The 17,815-nt window shown below is 41.8% G+C and overlaps 1 protein-coding gene across 5 annotated transcripts in view; it reads right to left on the minus strand.

The window, feature by feature from the left end:
* LOC126298590 (cAMP-regulated phosphoprotein 21) overlaps positions 1–17,815 on the minus strand; it is a 1,220,135-nt gene that overhangs the window by 801,184 nt on the left and 401,136 nt on the right. For all 5 annotated transcript variants that reach the window (XM_049989965.1, XM_049989963.1, XM_049989964.1 and 2 more), the window contains exon 4: positions 7,195–7,246. The gene's annotated coding sequence lies outside the window, so the exon portion shown is untranslated. The remainder of the gene's footprint in view (positions 1–7,194; positions 7,247–17,815) is intronic.

The raw sequence follows: 17,815 nt of genomic DNA on the forward strand, positions 1-17,815 counted from the left end.
TGCAAACTACAACTTCGAAACAACAGATGACGACTGGAGGGTGACAATGAGCAGTCTAGTACCGGAGCCGACTTTTCGTGCGCCACCCTGTACCACTGAAATAATGTTGTAGAAGTTATCGTAGTCTCTTAACAGAATGTGACATCAGACACTCGATTATGGAGCGCGGGCTTCATTCGGTTGTAAGTCGGTCAGCCTTCCGTAACAATGAACATGCTGTTTCATCTTGGATCAAAAAAAGACCGAAAATGATCACTCGTGTGTGCAGTGCCGACTTCCGTTGCATGTATAATCAAAAACTTGCCTTTTCATAAGTGTGTCTTCTGCTGCTAATATGCCCTTTTGTTACCTGACAATATGGACGCTGAATAGAATACGAAAAGAACCAGAAGTCCAGATCTAGATAATGAACTAAATAGGAGCAGTCGGCAGTGGAACTGCGACAAGTGGCCACGCGAAGGAGGACGAGTCCGGCCGAGGGAGACCGAGACCGAGACAGACGGGACCGGCACCGAGGCTGGAACGAGACCGGCCGACGTGCCGTTGCGGGAACGAGACCGACCGTTTCCCGTTCCCAGGGATTAACAAGTAGAAAGCCGCGACAGAAGTGAACTATCAAAGACAGTTCCTTAGAATTAGTTCCTCGCACCTTCCGTTCATATTGATGGACCGTTCCTTTGGACCTGTTAGTTCGCGAACGACCCATCTCTAATGCTTACTAGCGTCTAGACGCAGCTACGAAATTGCAGAGTGCTTTTAAAGAAAGTTGACAATAACGGGGCAGCATATGTCTAAAGAACTGGTGTTTATAATTTCATGGTACGCCCAATCTTCCTATGATAATGGGAACATCACTTTTAAATACACCTGCTTTTACTTTCTTATATATATATATATATATATATATATATATATATATATATATATATATATATATATATATACTACTGCATATGTATAACCTTAATTTTTAGTAACCTATAGTTACAATGGTAGTTTCAAACTCACTTGAAAATGCCCTGGATGTGAAGACCGAAACCGTCGTGAACTTAAAAAAGTACATATAAGCAACTCAAGCGGCATTTCATTCATTGAATATATAGTTACCGAACAACAGTAGTCTCCCACCATGGAGAAACTAATAACTGGAACTATTCTGTGTTTACTCTACCATTCATGTCTGTATACCAGAACAATAAAAATGAAAATATGTTTGAAACATATAAGTTTCATATTCACAAGCACTCACGGCTCGGTGACGCAGAGGTACCGCAAGCCTAAATTGCAGGACTCGTATTCACGAACAGCCGAGTTCAAACAACTGTCTAACCACCATGGTTTAGTTCCTTCATCACTTGATCTTGTGGGCTGTTTGGAAATTATTCAAATCGTTCATACGAAAGCTACTGGCTATATACCGTATTTCAACAGAAGAAGGCATAATATCAGGTATGTGCATTCCCCATAAGGAAACAATGAAGTAAGTGTGTGGCCTTCAAAACAGTGATATTTTCGAGAAAGTTTTTTCTTCGCCCAGGTAGTTTCCGTGACAGAAGATATTAATAGGACAGCTAATTCCGAGGCGAAGGTTATATTGAGTGTTGTGTTTGGCGTTCGAAATGTATCCAAATCGTGAGCTGCCAGAAGTAGACTTCATGTACAGTAATGTGGACGCCTCTTCTGTACTGGGTCGTCAGTTGTACCACGAGAGATAGACCTGGGAAGATTTCCAGAGCGGAAGACATTTGAGCGTTTCCATAGTCGTCTGTGCACTGACAGGATGTTTATATCTCCTGGTCTGGAGAGGGTATGACCAGATCTGCAACTCCAGATATAGAGGAGGAGATCCTGAATTCTGTGCAGACGACTCCTATAAGTACACGAACGTTAGGGTTGCAGTATAATGTTACTGATACTACTGTCTGCAGACTGTTGTGAGAGCAATAGTTGTACAATTATCATTTGAAACGTGTACAGGCTCTGACACCAGGAGATTACCCTGTACGACTTACGTTCTGCCAGTGGTTCTTACAGCACGGTACTACAAATTCAAAGTTCACGGTCTTTTTGTTATTCGCAGATGAAGCATGATATAGTTCTCATGAGATGGCATTACAGAGTTCCACCGGAACTCATCCTCGTCCGTCTGTCTGCCTGTATGGTGTGTCCTGCGGCAATGTTTGTGTCTGAAACCACACAGCATTCAATTACTACAACCCGCTCAATGTGGAGACATCTACAACGTATAGAGTTTTGAGAATTCATTCTGGGTGGCACAGCGGAAGCTAAAAATCCTCTTTCACGTTAAGTGTTTAGCGACGAAGCAACGTTTGCACAAATGTGCGCTGTTACTCAGTCCAAAATTTAACAAGCATCAGTGGAATGTTATGTGTGAAAACGTCCTTAGTCACACAAGGTGCTTTTTAACTGAACAGTTTTATTTTTGACAAACGTGCTTTTTTTTAACAGACCTGTGTAGAATGCGCTACACACTCTCCACTATAATGTCAACATATCAGGTGTGATACAGTCATAATGGAAATAAGAGTGATTTCAGCTGTGTCGCAGGGGAGTGTCATAGGACCGTTGCTATTCACAATAAGTTCACTGAGGCTTTTTGCGGATGATGCTGTAGTATATCGAGAGGTTGTAACAATGGAAAATACTGAAATGCAGGAGGATCTGCAACGAATTGACGCATAGTGCAGGGAATGGCAATTGAATCTCAATGTAGACGAGTGCAATGTGCTGCAAATACATAGAAAGAAATATCCTTTATCATTTAGCTACAATATAGCAGTTAATTCCATAAATTATCTGGGAGCAGGCATTAGGAGTGATTTCAAATGGAATGACAATATAAAATTAATCGTCGGTAAAGCAGATGCCAGACTGAGATTCATTGGAAGAATCCTAAGGAAATGCAATTCGAAAACAAAGGAAGAAGGTTACAGTACACTTGTTCGCCCACTGCTTGAATACTGCTCACCGGTGTGGGTTCCGTACCAGAAGGGTTGATAGGAGAGATAGAGAAGATCGAACGGAGAGCAGCGCGTTTCGTTACAGGATCATTTAGTATTCTCGAAAGCGTTACGGAGATGATAGATAAACTCCAGTGGAATACTCTGCAAGAGAGACGGTCAGTAACTCGGTACGGACTTTTGTTGAAGTTTAGAGAACATACTTTCACCGAGGAGTCAAGCAGTATATTGCTCCCTCCTACGTATATCTCGCGAAGACACCATGAGGATAAAATCAGAGAGATTAGAGCCCACACACAGGCATACAGACAATCTTTCTTTCCACGAACTATACGAGACTCGAATAGAAGGGAGAACAGATAGAGTTACTCAAAGTACCCTCCGCCACACACCATCAGGTGGTTTGCGGAGTATGGATGTAGATGTAGAAGTATAAGAATAATATTATTTTGAAGATCAGATGATGAAAATCTTAACGGCTGAAACCGGTTGTCTGGAATAAATAGTACTGATTGCGATCTTGGCTATTAAAATTTTCTCCAAACCAAATACAGGTCGACCCTTCCTATCTCAAATTTTGAGAAGTTTCAATCAAAACTTTTTGTAATTCTATGAATAAGTTGATAATTATCTCAACTTCCCATTTTCATTCATGAGGAGAATATTGTCTTGTGAAATCGGATGAATCTTTTTGAAACACCCTTTACTTTATTTTCTTCTTGTAGGCAATATGTGAACTGCATTTAATTTACTATTGGTGAATACTTGATAGTGATGCAATTTTTTGGACATGGAAGAGTGTACAAGGTGAACAGAGCTAACATCATGAAATGTTTACCGAATTGATTAGTTAATAAACCTACTGCTGCCCTCCAAGTCTGATATGGCGTGGAGTTTATTCATCATGGTTTCGGCGTTGGCTCACGCTATCGCACCGCCTGCATTAGCATATTAGGTGTGAGCGTCATCTGTCTAAGTTTCTCGTTTTGTGTCGTTGTTTCCCAGCCTGCAGCTACGAAGACGTATGAGATACTTTTACCCCCGCTGATTGTTGATATCGTGGAAGAGCCGCATGTCCCTGCGGGATGGAGCCTAGCGGATAAAGTGCACGCAGGCGGCTGCGCGTGGCAGAGCATCTGCTGACAGTGAACTTTAAAAATGGCCACTCAGTATCGCTTGTTGTGAGATGGCTCGCAAATAATGTACTTTTGCTCTTGCGCAAATTACGACTGAGTGCAGTGAAACAGCTCTCAGCGTTTGTATTAAATACAGGGCTATTCAAAAAGGAGGAACAGATTTTAAACTTTTATATGTTCCAAATTACAAAAGGTAGCATCATAATTCCAACGTTCCTGGACAGACAACAGTTTAAAATTTGAACAGTCCGGGTAGACGTCCTAATCAAGGCCGCACTGGCTCTGTTGCTTTCTTCTCTATGGAGAAAACTGTGGCAGGACTAACCTATATAGAGATGCTTCAAAACTGGTCGTTTCCTCAACTAGAAGATGATTCGGTTGACCTCATTTTTATGCGAGATGGAGGCCCGCCTCTTTTCTCTAAGCACGTCCGATGTTACCTGAATGACACCATCACAGGACGTTGGATTGGAACATGAACATAATCGCCGGTGGCCTCCCAGGTCTCTCCAGACCTCACACTTTGTGAGTTTTATCTGTGTTTTTATTCCCTTCTATGCCTGACACTCTTGAAAGTCTGCGACATCGCACTGTGGAAGCAATGAATTCGATAACGACAGACCAGCTGCTTTGTGTGTGGCAGGTAATGAGCCACCGTTTTCATATTTGTCTTGTTAACACATGGTGCTCAGATTGAATGCATAAAAATCTGAACTTTTCCCTTTCCAGGAACACTTGAATTGTGTTTAGATCTTTTGTCGTTTGCAAGCAATAAATGTTTGAAATCTCCTTCTTATTTCTGAAAAGCCCCGTATGTCTCTCCGCGTCGGTAGAGGTTTGCGTACTGTGAAACCGGAATTTATTCCAATGTGAGCGTAAGCGAGTGAGAAGACCGCCTAATATCCTCGCTATGATGGTATTCCATCAAATTCTTCCTTTCGTCCTTCTATCCGAAATCACAATCTTAACGCGTAACTTACTCCATATCCACGGGGTTTCAAAAATAGAGAGGGCATAATTTCGAGTATGTATTCCCCACATGTAGTCAATAAAAAAAGTTAATTACAATATGTGCCCTGAAACCCTCGTTTTCTGAGTTAAGGCCAGCAAAACAGTGATATTCACAGGATCATTTTTCTTCCCGCTGATCTTTACAGAAGAAGCTCAAAACGTTCACTTACTATTTGAATACAGGCCTCACATCGATGTTACATGGTAGTGCGAAGACGATCCAAAATAATAGGAATATTGCGTATTTACACATAAACTATCACAGTTCGATTCCTAAGGTATTCCATGTCAGGCACCGAGGACGAAGACACTTACTATTTTAAATACTTGTGCGTGCACCAGCTTTGTGCTCCTTGAACAGAGTTGCCATAGACCACCATCCACTTACTCCACAGAGCAGACAAGCCTCCGAACCCCACGTTCTGCGAAGAGTCGTGGACGTCCAACCACTTATCGCCTAATGGTAGTTCCTCTATCCTACCTCTTTCCGTAGACGCTCAAGAACAGTACACGTGAACATTCGACCACCTTCGCCGTTTCGAGGTGCACGTTCACAGGCTCTGCGAAATAAAAAGATGACGTTTTTCAGAGTCTTTTATGTCAACGAATTTTACCATTTGCAGCGCATATCTTTGCTAGGGTGATCCCCCGTCCGTGTCTGTTCCGCTTACATACTTTTGTTACCGCGTCACGTGCCCGCAACGCCACCAGATGGCATCCAACGCCGCCATGGGCAGTGGTCACAATGTTCTGGCTAATGAGTGTATAGGCCTTGCGTGAAAGATATTCTTTAAATGTCCCCTTGGGAACAGCCTCCAAGAAGATTCCATACCAATCTCAAGTTAGACAAATCCAGCTAGCCCCCTTATCAAGAGTAACGAGTTTATCACCAGTATACGACAACCCAAACCTGTGCAACGATGATAAATAGGCAGTACAAAAATAATCGCTCTGGTTGGATGTAGATCCAGGTTTCACAATTCCGAGCTGGTTGGGCAAACGTAATACACAATGATATCTGAGAACATCATTCGTCAGGTATTGCCGGATATTGCAGTTTACAAGAGGGTGTTAATATCTGCAATGTATCGTGCTCTCTCTGCTATCATTTTAATCTAACCATAAACAATACACAGCAGAAACGATAATTCTACACCTGCCAGGATGCTAGTGTTTTTCTTGCAAATCTATTGATCTGGATTTAAGTGCATTGTGACCAAAGCAATAAGTGCATCTACTCGACGGCGCAGCAGAAGGCGGCTGTGGACACCTGAGAATGACAGTAGGATCCCAACGTTGTCTATTTCGTATCAGACCATCAAAAAGAAAAATCCTATAAAAAGCCGTTGTTTTGATTTACTGTCAGCTGGAAGATCTTCCAATACTTACACTATGGTAAAAAATTTACGGTACGCAGCAAACGTAACTATTCTCCAAGGCTGTAGTTAACAGTTGAGACTGAGAAATGCCTATAGGGATCAAAAGCATTTAAGAAAGAATAACACAGCGAGCTTGTACTCCGTCTCGAAAGAACTCAGCTCCGACAAAGCGTCAAAGTCCCATGTTCTTTTACAAGCTCGGAAAGGACACCGCTAGGCAGGGCAATCGGTCGTGGTCTATTCAAACGAAGCAGTCTGACATTTGAAGTATCTTCGGACTCGTAGTCCTGGATGGCCAACAGGCGATTTCAACACCGTTGTGAGCCCAGCGCCTCAACTAGTGCTACTCCTCGCTCGGTTTGACAATTAGAAAGCTGGCTATCAGCCAAGCGTTAAATGTTAATTAAATAATTTTACTGTATTTATTAAAACTGACGAAATTATTAACAAATTAGACTTTTACTGCTATCAAAAATTAACACCTAATCATAGATGATTTAATTAATGGTGATATTACAATTCGACTCTCCACAACAATTGAATATATACTCGAAAGGTTTTATACAAATAATCACACGACATGGATATTTACTTTTAGAAATCGAAGAAAACAAACATTTATTACAAAAAGAGAAAATTGAATTCAATAGTCCAGAAAATGTAACAAATTTAGATCTTGATACTTACCAAACTAAACGAGTTTCAGTACGATCAGTAGACTCGAAACTGCCCCAGACACCTGTAAAACAATCATAGTTTTAAAACAAAATATTGTGTTTTGAACAAAATATATACTACGCAACTTAACAGCAACAAATGTTCCTTTCCTTGAACTATAAGATCAAAAGTTAGAATCCTGTAAGAAAATTATGGCATTCCTGTAACAACTGAGATTAATATTTCATCGCTGCAAACGCTATGCCCAGTTTCTCGAACATGGCACATGACGTTCCGACTTTAGCCTAACTACACGAGTTAGATTTGGCGTTGGGAAGAAGCTCGAGGAAATCGTTGCGCCATTTACTGTTTCGGCCTAGTGTATAGCATCATCTGACATCGTTCTACACAAACCAAAGTGAAACGATCCAAAATAACGGTAGCGCAACGACTGCCCAGTTCAGATAATGTTATTCGACGCCAGTAATGCAACTGGTTATTGCAGTCTATGCATGATGAAGAGGTTGATCCTAAAACGCTTTTTTTCTGATGAAACAGGGCGACATTTATCCTGATATGTGAGCTAGCAAAACATCGATGCATCAGTTCTGTGAATCCTCATAAGTTGCAACCAAAGCCTTTCATAATGTACAAACGGGAGTGTGGTATGTAACTGGTGCTATGCGAATTATTGGACCGATTTCTTTACAACAAACCACAAAGTATATTAGATATGTGAAAAGCATAGTGCAATTGTTTTCATAGAACTAAAAATAACGAAAATACATAAAACTATCTCCTACACAACAATGCTAGTGCTCATAGTGACAACACGTCTACGAAAGTAGCACGTGGATAGTTAAATATTCTTGTACTAAGAAGTGATTGAGGCAATTTAAAAGAATAACTTTATTTACAGAACCAAAACTCAGATACAATGTCCTTTGATGAATATCCACATGGCTACATAGAACAGAAGTATCTGTCCTGTGGCGTTGCCTGAGGTATTCCTACATGACGAGCCCTACAATTGTGGTAGGCGGCAGCGTGAAAATCTGAGAAGTTACTGGGCTGGCGCTGTCAGCATATGACGGCCTACGTGATGCTGGTGCAGACCTAGGCGAACTGGGCTAGATATTACCGGGTGTAGCGGTGAAATAAAACTGTAGGTAGTGTCAACTTGTAGTGCTGGGACTGAGCTGCTGACGCTAGCGGACGGAACTGCCGGTAATGCCGACTTAGGACGTAGGGTGTAACTCCTTAGCACGGTCCGGCGGTGGCCTAAGTAGTCGGGCGCGGGTGAATATCGTTATGGTGATGCGACTGCACGTGATGTTGCGTAACAAAACAGTGCTCTGCCGACAGCACTCTGCTGCGGCAGGCGCAATGCCTGTCGGCGAGGTTGGCGCAGCCCAGACGCTAGGGAGACGACGTGTAATTCCGTCATAAATAGTTCAGGCCATACAAGGAAATATCTCGGTGTAACTGAAAACGGTTTACCCAGCTCATCCGGTTTGTGACGTTGCCCGCACGGCCTGCCTGGTGTGCGGAGGAAACGACTACCAGGCGGATACAACACACAGTTCCTGTCATCACAAACACCTCTTAATATTTTCATAGACACAATTTCATTTGTAAGATTTTAGTCTAAATACTGCACAGCTCTGTGAGCAGAAGCTACTGAGTCACAGGTCTGAATGCAAGATAACGTTGTGGTTTTATTATTTCCGAGAGAAGTGGTGCACTGGTAACAGGTTGAGGGGGGGGGGGGGGAGGGGGCATAAAACAGTTGTTGGGGCTGCAAGGTGACCCCAGCAGTGACTGAGGAGAGCCACTTTCTTCAAATGTGTGTGAATTCCTAAGGGATCAAACTGCAGAGGTCATCGGTCCCTGGACTTACACACTACTTAAACTAACTTATGCTACTAAGAACACACCTGTGCCCGAGGGAGGACTCGAACCCCCGGAGGGAGGGGCCGCACAATCCGTGACATGGCGGCTCAAACAACTCGGCCACTCCTCCCGGCCCGCTTTCTTCTTATGGACGTTGGTAGAGAGTATAAACGAGCAGCGGATCGCTGGTAGGGCGTCCTTCAGTGAATTAGACGCTTGTGATAAAGGCCTTCATGATTCCTCCACTCCACATCATGATTCCACAGACAAAAATTCTTGCTCCACTATACCGATTTCTTTCAGAGAGAATTGTACGTTGGAATGCTGAAAATTAATGGCTCAGAATTTTTTATTGTTCTCAGTAGCGGTTGAGGTATTGCATATCATGCGTATTACTCGGTCGTCTTTCCCGCTTAGTTGGCACAAGCTGCAACCCTCTGCCACTAAAGGACGCGGAACTGAAGCTTGTTACATGGCATCGTGTAACGTAACTATATCGGTGCTTGAGAAACAACATGTTATAATCAAATTTCTAATCGCACAAAAGGTGACTCCAATCGAAATCCATAGAAAAATGAAATCTGTGTACGTTGATGATTATAACGGCACCAGTAATGTCCGACATCCGGTTGTTCGTGCTCGTCGCGTATGAAACGCTGGTGCTAACCTCAATGTATGTGACAGAGCATGGAGTAGACAACCGCGTACGGCAACCGACGAGACTAATCAGAATTGGGTTGATAAATTGATCAGATAAAATCGTCGGATAACACAGACACAGCTATCAGGTAATAGTAGTATATCACGAGAGCGTTTAGAGGCCACTACACTGCGCTCACTCTTGACGTGAAACAGAGGAGATTGGTCATCTGTAAACAATTTTATCTGCGTTTTGAGTGTGAGGATCATGTTTTCCTCAACAACACTGTGACAGGCAACGAAAGATGGGTTCACCATTTTTCCACAGAAAACAAGAGAGCATCAATCGAGCTCCACCACAAAGGATCACCGACGCCAGAAAAGTTCAAGATCATGCCATCAGCAGGCAAAGTCATGTTCATAATGTCCTGGGTTGTTCAAATTGCGGTGCATTTGGAATTCATTCCTAAAGGCACCACCGTAAACTCTACAGCGTACTGCGAGACCCTCGGAAAACTGAAAGCACGAATTCGAAGAGTTCGTCCACATGCGGAGCGCCCTCTCGTTCAGCTTGACAATGACAGACCTCACACGAGCGCTGTGACATCTGCAACAATCCGACGCCTTGGCTTCACTGGCATCGGTCATCCTCTATACAGTCCGGGTTTCACCTGTTTCCAAAACTTAAAGAACACCTTCGATGGACGATGGATGCTGCAAGCAGGGATGAGGTTGAGAAGAGGTTGTGGCTGTTGTGGCTGTCGCATGCCTTAGTGGATATCGACATGGAAAGACTTATGGACAGGAGTTGTGGAGCAGCAAACTGTCGTCGTAAGGATCTGGACAAGAGAAATTAATTAATATGCACAAATAGTCTGTAAAGGTAAATGTACGCATCTTTGACCAAAGCAGAATGATAGTCTATAAACACCGACCAGTCCACACAGCAACAGACGTCAACACCAGTAACACAGTAGGAATGCCACGACACTGTTCACCAGCTCGCGGCGAGCTAGCTCTGGCTGTCCTATACCCAGTCCGCAGAGGTCGCTTTTATCGGCAGCCAGTGGGGGTAGGCTCAGCGTGAGCGCATGATTGACTGCGGCGTTGTCCCGCGCGACCACTATTGGCAATCGTCGAAATCTCTACAGTGCTACCAACTATCACCGGACGTCGACTGCGGTTGTATCGATGGCAACGACGCCACAGTAACTCCGTCAACTATGTCTAGCATTCTACAGTGACAGTATCAATAAAACTAGTCTCTCGTGGGGAAAAAACATTTTCGTCGCCAGTTTGATTATGTTCGAAATAAATGTGTAGATATGAACAATAAAGACTTAGAATGTAAATAATGTTCGTTTTATTTAAAAAGATTTAAGTATTTTCACATTAAAAGTTTGGAGGCATTACTTTTGAGCTCGCCCTCTTATCACCTGTCACCAGATGATCGAGATTCGCTGTTTGGATCAATCTCGTTTTCCGTTCCACAGCATGGATTGCTTCGTTTTGCCTTAAGTCCATTAACATAAACAGCAACTCTGATGGGTTGGCATTTCCGAAACATAGCTTGGGGATGTTTGGGTAAACATACTACCCTTGTCCAGTACTCTTACATCAGTAAAACGCTGCATAGACTGGTTCGGGGTCCTGAGCCTGTCATTTTCTAGTTTAGTGTACGTTTCATTTTACCTTCAGGACAAACAGTGATCGTCTGGTAAAATACCTGCAGACAATGTTCGTTTGTTTCGGCCAACACAGCTCCTGAAACGGAGATGTTCAGCAGCCCAGACTCTTCGACCACATATGCCACTTTTCAGCCTTCGTCCAGTTGAATGATTTTGTCCTAGACAAGGCCACTAGGTCGACTGCTATCTACTTTGCCGTCAAAGTCACACTCCAAAGTCACTAGAGCCTCTTCAACGATTTATTGCTATTACTATTCTCCACTCGTCATGTCCGTAGACTGCTCCCACAATTAGGGCCTTTGTGATAGCAACACTATGTCATTCGCAACCCTACCGGTAGTTACGTTTTCGTGAGTTTGGCATAAAATTATGAAACGTACAAACAAGCTCCGCATTTGAACATGAACTGTTATACCTGACTCAATGCAGCGTTCTGATTTTTGATATTAATAGAAATTTATGTTGGTACTTAGTGGGATATGACCAAATTTGTTCATAATATGCAACATTATTTTCACCAAAACTGTTTTTCACTTTCTCAAGTTGTCATGTGACTATGGAGGTGTAGACACGAGGGTTGTCTAGAAAGTAAGTTCCGACCGGTCGCGAAATGGACACCACAGAGAAAAACCTGACGAAACTTTGTACAGATGTGTTGCATAGCGTCTCAAGTATGACTGTCGATCGCATCAAGATGCTCTTTTCGGTTGTGAGCGCACTGTGAGAGAGTAAAGGTGCCTAGAAAAACAATGTCTCCCGCCAACTAGGAGGGCCCGCTGAGACGCTTCGCCTTACTGAACGCAGCCGACCTAACACAACTGCCACGCCCTTCCTTCTTCATGCCAATTCTCAGCTGTACTCTGCAGGGGCAGTGAAGACGCTCCTGCAGCCTTTTCGATGGGAAGTGTTCGATCACCCACAACACATCCCTAATTGGCTCGCCCTGAGTATCATCTCTGTTCACATGAAACACTGGATATGAAGACAACACTTGGGCGCAGGATACGCACTATACACCAAAGTAGAGAGTTATTGGAAAGCACAGGCGGCTGCCTTCTTTGACGATGGTGATGGAAATTTGGTATAACGCTCCGACAAATGTCTAAGTCGGAGCGGCGTCTATGTAGAGAAGTATCTGGAAAGTGTAGCTACCTCTTGCAAATACAATGTTTCTGATTTTCACTGTGGTTTCCATTTAGCGACCGATCGGAACTTACTTTCTGGACAATCCTCGTGTGTCAGCGGGCAGTACACAGGTGTAACACTAAAGAAACAGAAACTGCTTCTGATGATTTCTTTCCTTTGTTGGGGATCAGTAGCCCGATGCAAAGAAAAACTTATTGGACACTTTAATTAAACGTGATACTTTTTTACAAAACATTTTTGAAGACAGGATCTCAGGTAATAAAATGAAGGGACCAGTGAGAACATCCTACTTTTAAAAAAATATGATCAGTAAAATGGGATATTCTTCATTGTCGGAGATGAAGAGAACTGCTGGAGGGAAGAAGCTGTGACTGCAGAGAAGGAACCGCAGCCGTCCAAAAGTTTTTAAATTACTACGTTTTCGCCGACCGACTATAGTTACGTATATTGTGTCCGCTAAAGCCGAACTTGCGATAATGGACAAAATACAAGAGGCGATCAAAAATTTTCCGTTTGGGGAGGTTGCTGTAGCGCATATGCAGCGTAGCGCAACTCCGATGCGGGTACATACGTACTGACATGTAGGCAAGGGATTAGTGTGACATTTGTGTCTTTCCGACGTATGTACGCTAAATGTGAGCTCTGGGGACGTCCAAACACGACCAAGTTTCTATTCTCCTTTCCTTGCTGCCGAAGGACAAACACCAGTAGACATCCACCAGAGAATGAAGAATGCGTATTGGGCAGAATGTCTGTCGAAAACCAACCGGGCACGGAGCTCTGCTGCTTCATGATAATGCACGCCCCCATGTGCAAATGTAATGCAGAAACTACACCAACTCAAGTGAGAGATACTCGATCACCCGCTCTATAATCCTGATCCCTCCCCATGCGATCGGTCCCTTAAAGAAAACCTTGAAGGGTCGACGATTCCTGTCGGACGTGGATGTGAAGCAGGCTGCTAGGAATTCTTCATGCAGCATGCCACGTTGTTTTATCAGGCTCGTATATTCAACCTGGTGGATCGGTTGCATGATTGCCTCAGTGCTCACGGCAATTGTGCCTGATTGGTAGACCGATTCTTGACTGGACGTCCTTCGAACATAATATTTTTAATCTACCCTTTTATACATGTATACGAAATCGAGAAAATGTTGCCGTTCAGTGAAACTGATTTGCTTCGTGCAAAAATTATAATGCAGTTGAACATCTTTTGTTCGTGTATTTAATATGTTATAGAATAGTGAATACATGGTTAAAAAATTTATAGTATTTGGAGGGGATCAGCAGAAACACTTTTTTATGTGACAAACCTGTCATAATTGCTCCGTTTCACCACAAGGGGTCCATGAAGCTTATGACGCTAGAGGTGTTCAGAAACTGTGTTCAAACTACAGTGTGATGGATACTGTCCCAGATATGTTGCTGAAAATGTCATGCGGACACATTAAAAGTACAATAGGATTATTCGTAAGTACTTCCAGAAGACGGCTGAGTAAAAACTACGAGACACGCTGAAAAAAGACACACATCAGTGGACAGAGCATCTCTACAAGTTTTTAACTCACGCTAAAGCTGCTCAGTATCGGCTTCGCTTGTGATGTGGCAAGCAGCAATCCGTGGGTGCAAGTTGTTGATACGATGTGTCCGGAGGGCGCAAAAGCAGCACGCTTTGCAAATCTGGTAACTGGGTTGCCTAGCTGCAGGTGCGAACTAGTTCGATGTGACAATACGGAAACGATTAAAATGAAACTCAAGGACAGCACAACCTACAGGTGCAATCTGTAATTATCTGAATTCTGACAACCATTAGTAGGTTTCCCTATACCAGTGGGAAATTTATACATAGCAATAATACACAGCAGTTTTCTGATGAACTATCGCGAGACACGTATGTCCCGTTGGTAGTCAAAGAGTTAAGGAGACTGCTTACAACATGTTTCTTGTAGTGGCCATTTTCGCACCAGCTGTATATAAATTACAGTTGTTTCAAAGACAATGCCTTTTTTTGGATGCTGCACATCGAAATATTTATATTTGTTTATGCACCCAGACGCGTTTCGCATTTTTTTACAAGGCTTCTTCAGTGGGTGTTCTGAAATATTACATGATTTGTCCATTTTTACACATAGCTTATGGTTTCACATCTAGGTTATAGATTTAAAAACAGTTCCTTAACGTTTTTTATGAAATGGAAAGGTACTTACAGGTAACTTCTAAGTCACTGCATCTAAGTAAACTGCCTTTTCCCATCTGGTAACCAAGAGCATATCTTACAGTTCACTTTCAGCTCACTGTTTACTTTACACATCACCGTAACTGCCATCTTCTTAAAACGAAGTTTCATTTTTTTTCTTAGTGTTGCCAACATTCTCAGTTTTCTGCATTCAACCGCTTTGTGTGTGTGTGTGTGTGTGTGTGTGTGTGTGTGTGTGTGTGTGTGTGTGTGTGTTAGAGAAGGAGAGAGATTTTTTAATTACTATTTTTTATTCATTTATAAAATTCATTTATAATGAATGAATAAAATAGTAATTTAAATAATCTCTCTCCTTCTCTAATAAACAGTTGGCGCAGGCTACCCAACCTTGAGTACCGCTCTAGAATTTGCTTCATTTGACTTTCCTAAAGGAATAAACTCAATAACCGAATAGAAAGACTACATATACCATATACAAGTACGTTAATTCCATAAGAATGTGTTATGCAGATAATCTGGAAACTGGGATGTAAATCGCTAGGACAAAGTTGACGTTGTTTTCAACTAACGCATAAAGCAAGATGGAGTAGAGATTAGAAGTCCGTACGGGCATTTACAATGAACGGCAAGATGGAGTAGAGATTAGAAGTCCGTACGGACATTTACAATGAACAGGTTTAGTTCCACGTCTGACTACCAACACTTACGTTTCTTGTGCTTTTCCTAATTTACTTTGGTAGGATGGTTCCATCGACAACAGGCACAGCTCCAACTGAGATAAGTTTTCGTCTCTAATGACTTCATAGCCAATGGGAAATTAAACCCTAAGCTTAGAACACAATAAGAAAAATTTGTCAGCTTCTTGAGAGTTTTATTTTCCGAGTCAGCTACTATCCGTAAAGTAAGACTGTGATATGTGACTTATAATTCAGATTCTTATCAATAAAAACATCTAAGAATTTATAATAATGTTTTTCATTTATTGATTATCCCTCATACATTATTTTAAGGTGTTGTCACGTCTTGCGCAGCATCAAATTGCAGGTACTGCGTTTTGTCTAAAGTCCAACGACAGTCCATATTTAAGACAACTTGTTGATAATTTTCTAGAAGATGTTATTTACATTTTCAGGTGTTGACGATTCTCCATTAGTGTTGGTCACAGTACTTAACCGTCACCAAAGATAAATATTTCAGCTACTTGGATATAAGATACAGATTAGTTATATTTGACAAGAATAAGAGCGGGCTCAGTATTGCTCCCTGTGGGACACTTGTAGTAAAACAGATAAAAGCAAAAGCTGGCTAAGAGAAATATCAAAAATAACAATTTACCACTAAAATATAACGTTTCCCAATGCACGGAAGCAAACAACAACAATACAGTTTCTTTTGTGTAGAAAGGTAGTTTAGGCTATGTTGATGCAAGGTGGCTGTAGAATGATACACTAATGTGCACATTCATAATATTTTAGAAATGCTTTGACTTATCGTACAAAGGGCCGAGAAGGGCATAAGGACATAAGGCAGGAAACAGTTCTCCGTGTTTTAAATAATTATGACTTTTTTATATACCAATATGCCAAACCAATAATGTTTACCTCAGATGAAACGGTATGCTTTTTTTTAGCATCTTTTTATAGCGCAGAAAACCTACGCTTGTTGGTGTTTCTAGTGAAATATTTTGTAAAATAGTCAGTTAACAATGAGAGCCCAGACACCGCGTCAAACATTCTCAAACGATGGTTGGCTTGGCTTTAAAAGAGACGCGAAATTGGCCTCATATGATTTTACAATAAGTTTCACTGCAAGCATAAACTATTATTCTACCACTATCAACTTTTTCAAGATCTGTCGAGCATGAACATACCTCATTCCAAATAAACAGCGATTGTTGCATCTGCATGTCAGTAGATAAACAAACCTACGCTTGTTCGTGTTTCTAGTGAAATGTTTGGTAAAATAAACAATTGTTATACCACTAACAACTTTTTCAAGAGTTGTCGGCCATGAACATACTTCATTCCAAACAAACAGCGATTGTTGCATTTGCATGTCAGTAGATAAACAAATTAAGGGTATTAGCCATATGAACTCCGCGCTCTTCTGCTTCCTATGTCTTAAAAAAATCCTATCGTATCTGTAATAACAGTAAATCCACGATTCTTTAAAGAATCGAACTCCCACACATAAAACCGCTTCAAACGGCTGATTAATTTTCACATGAGTTCATGTGTTAAATACTTGAGGTTAAGCATGTAAGCTAGAAAAAGTATAGAAGAAGTTTGAAATTACGTTTAAAGTTTCTTGGAAGTCGCTTAGTGCTCTCATTATGAAACACTAGTTGAACATTGTGTGGCTATTGGCGCTCCATTTTCAACACAAGCAAGTTTCTCACGCATCCCAAAGTTTATGACGTCATACCTCCTGAAACATGTGTCGTACAATTACATAACTTGTCAGGTATTTTCAGTGGTATATTTGGGTACTGTCTGCAAATCGAGTCCCTAATAGAGTCGGTACTAAAGAAGTTACTAAATTAAAACGTCATGTCTGATGCTAAGCTTTTCCTGCATGAACGGCGAAAATGTAGTAAGTGATAAACATTTTTCCTTTCATTACTTTGTGGGGGATGACAAAGAGAAAAGTTTCGCTAAGGTTTTAAATTATACGTAAAGTTTTTTGGGAGTGGCTTAGTGCTTTCATTCCAAATTACTGGATGAGTAAATTCCGGATATCTGTGCCCCGTCAGTTACGATGCCTCAAGACAAATACACAGTTTCTAACTGTAATACTTGTCTAATTGTACTAAACTTTTAACGTAAGATTCTGCCTCTTAATGAGTAGATTATGACAGCATTTAAATATTAAATGGTCAATAACTGAGTGAAATATTGAAAATCAAAGTTTTACTGCCCCTCCAAGTCCATCAGATAGGCCACCTGCTACGCGTGACAAGTTTCGGCTTCCGGGATAGTTGCTCTGCAGTATAGATTGCGGGATATTCAAGTCTCGTCGGACATACTCTCTAAAACTAAGATTTTATAAATTGTTCGGTGAAACGTTATCGCTTTTTGGAAATGAATTT

The sequence above is a fragment of the Schistocerca gregaria genome, chromosome X (assembly GCF_023897955.1).
Source record: "Schistocerca gregaria isolate iqSchGreg1 chromosome X, iqSchGreg1.2, whole genome shotgun sequence".
NCBI lineage: Eukaryota > Metazoa > Arthropoda > Insecta > Orthoptera > Acrididae > Schistocerca > Schistocerca gregaria.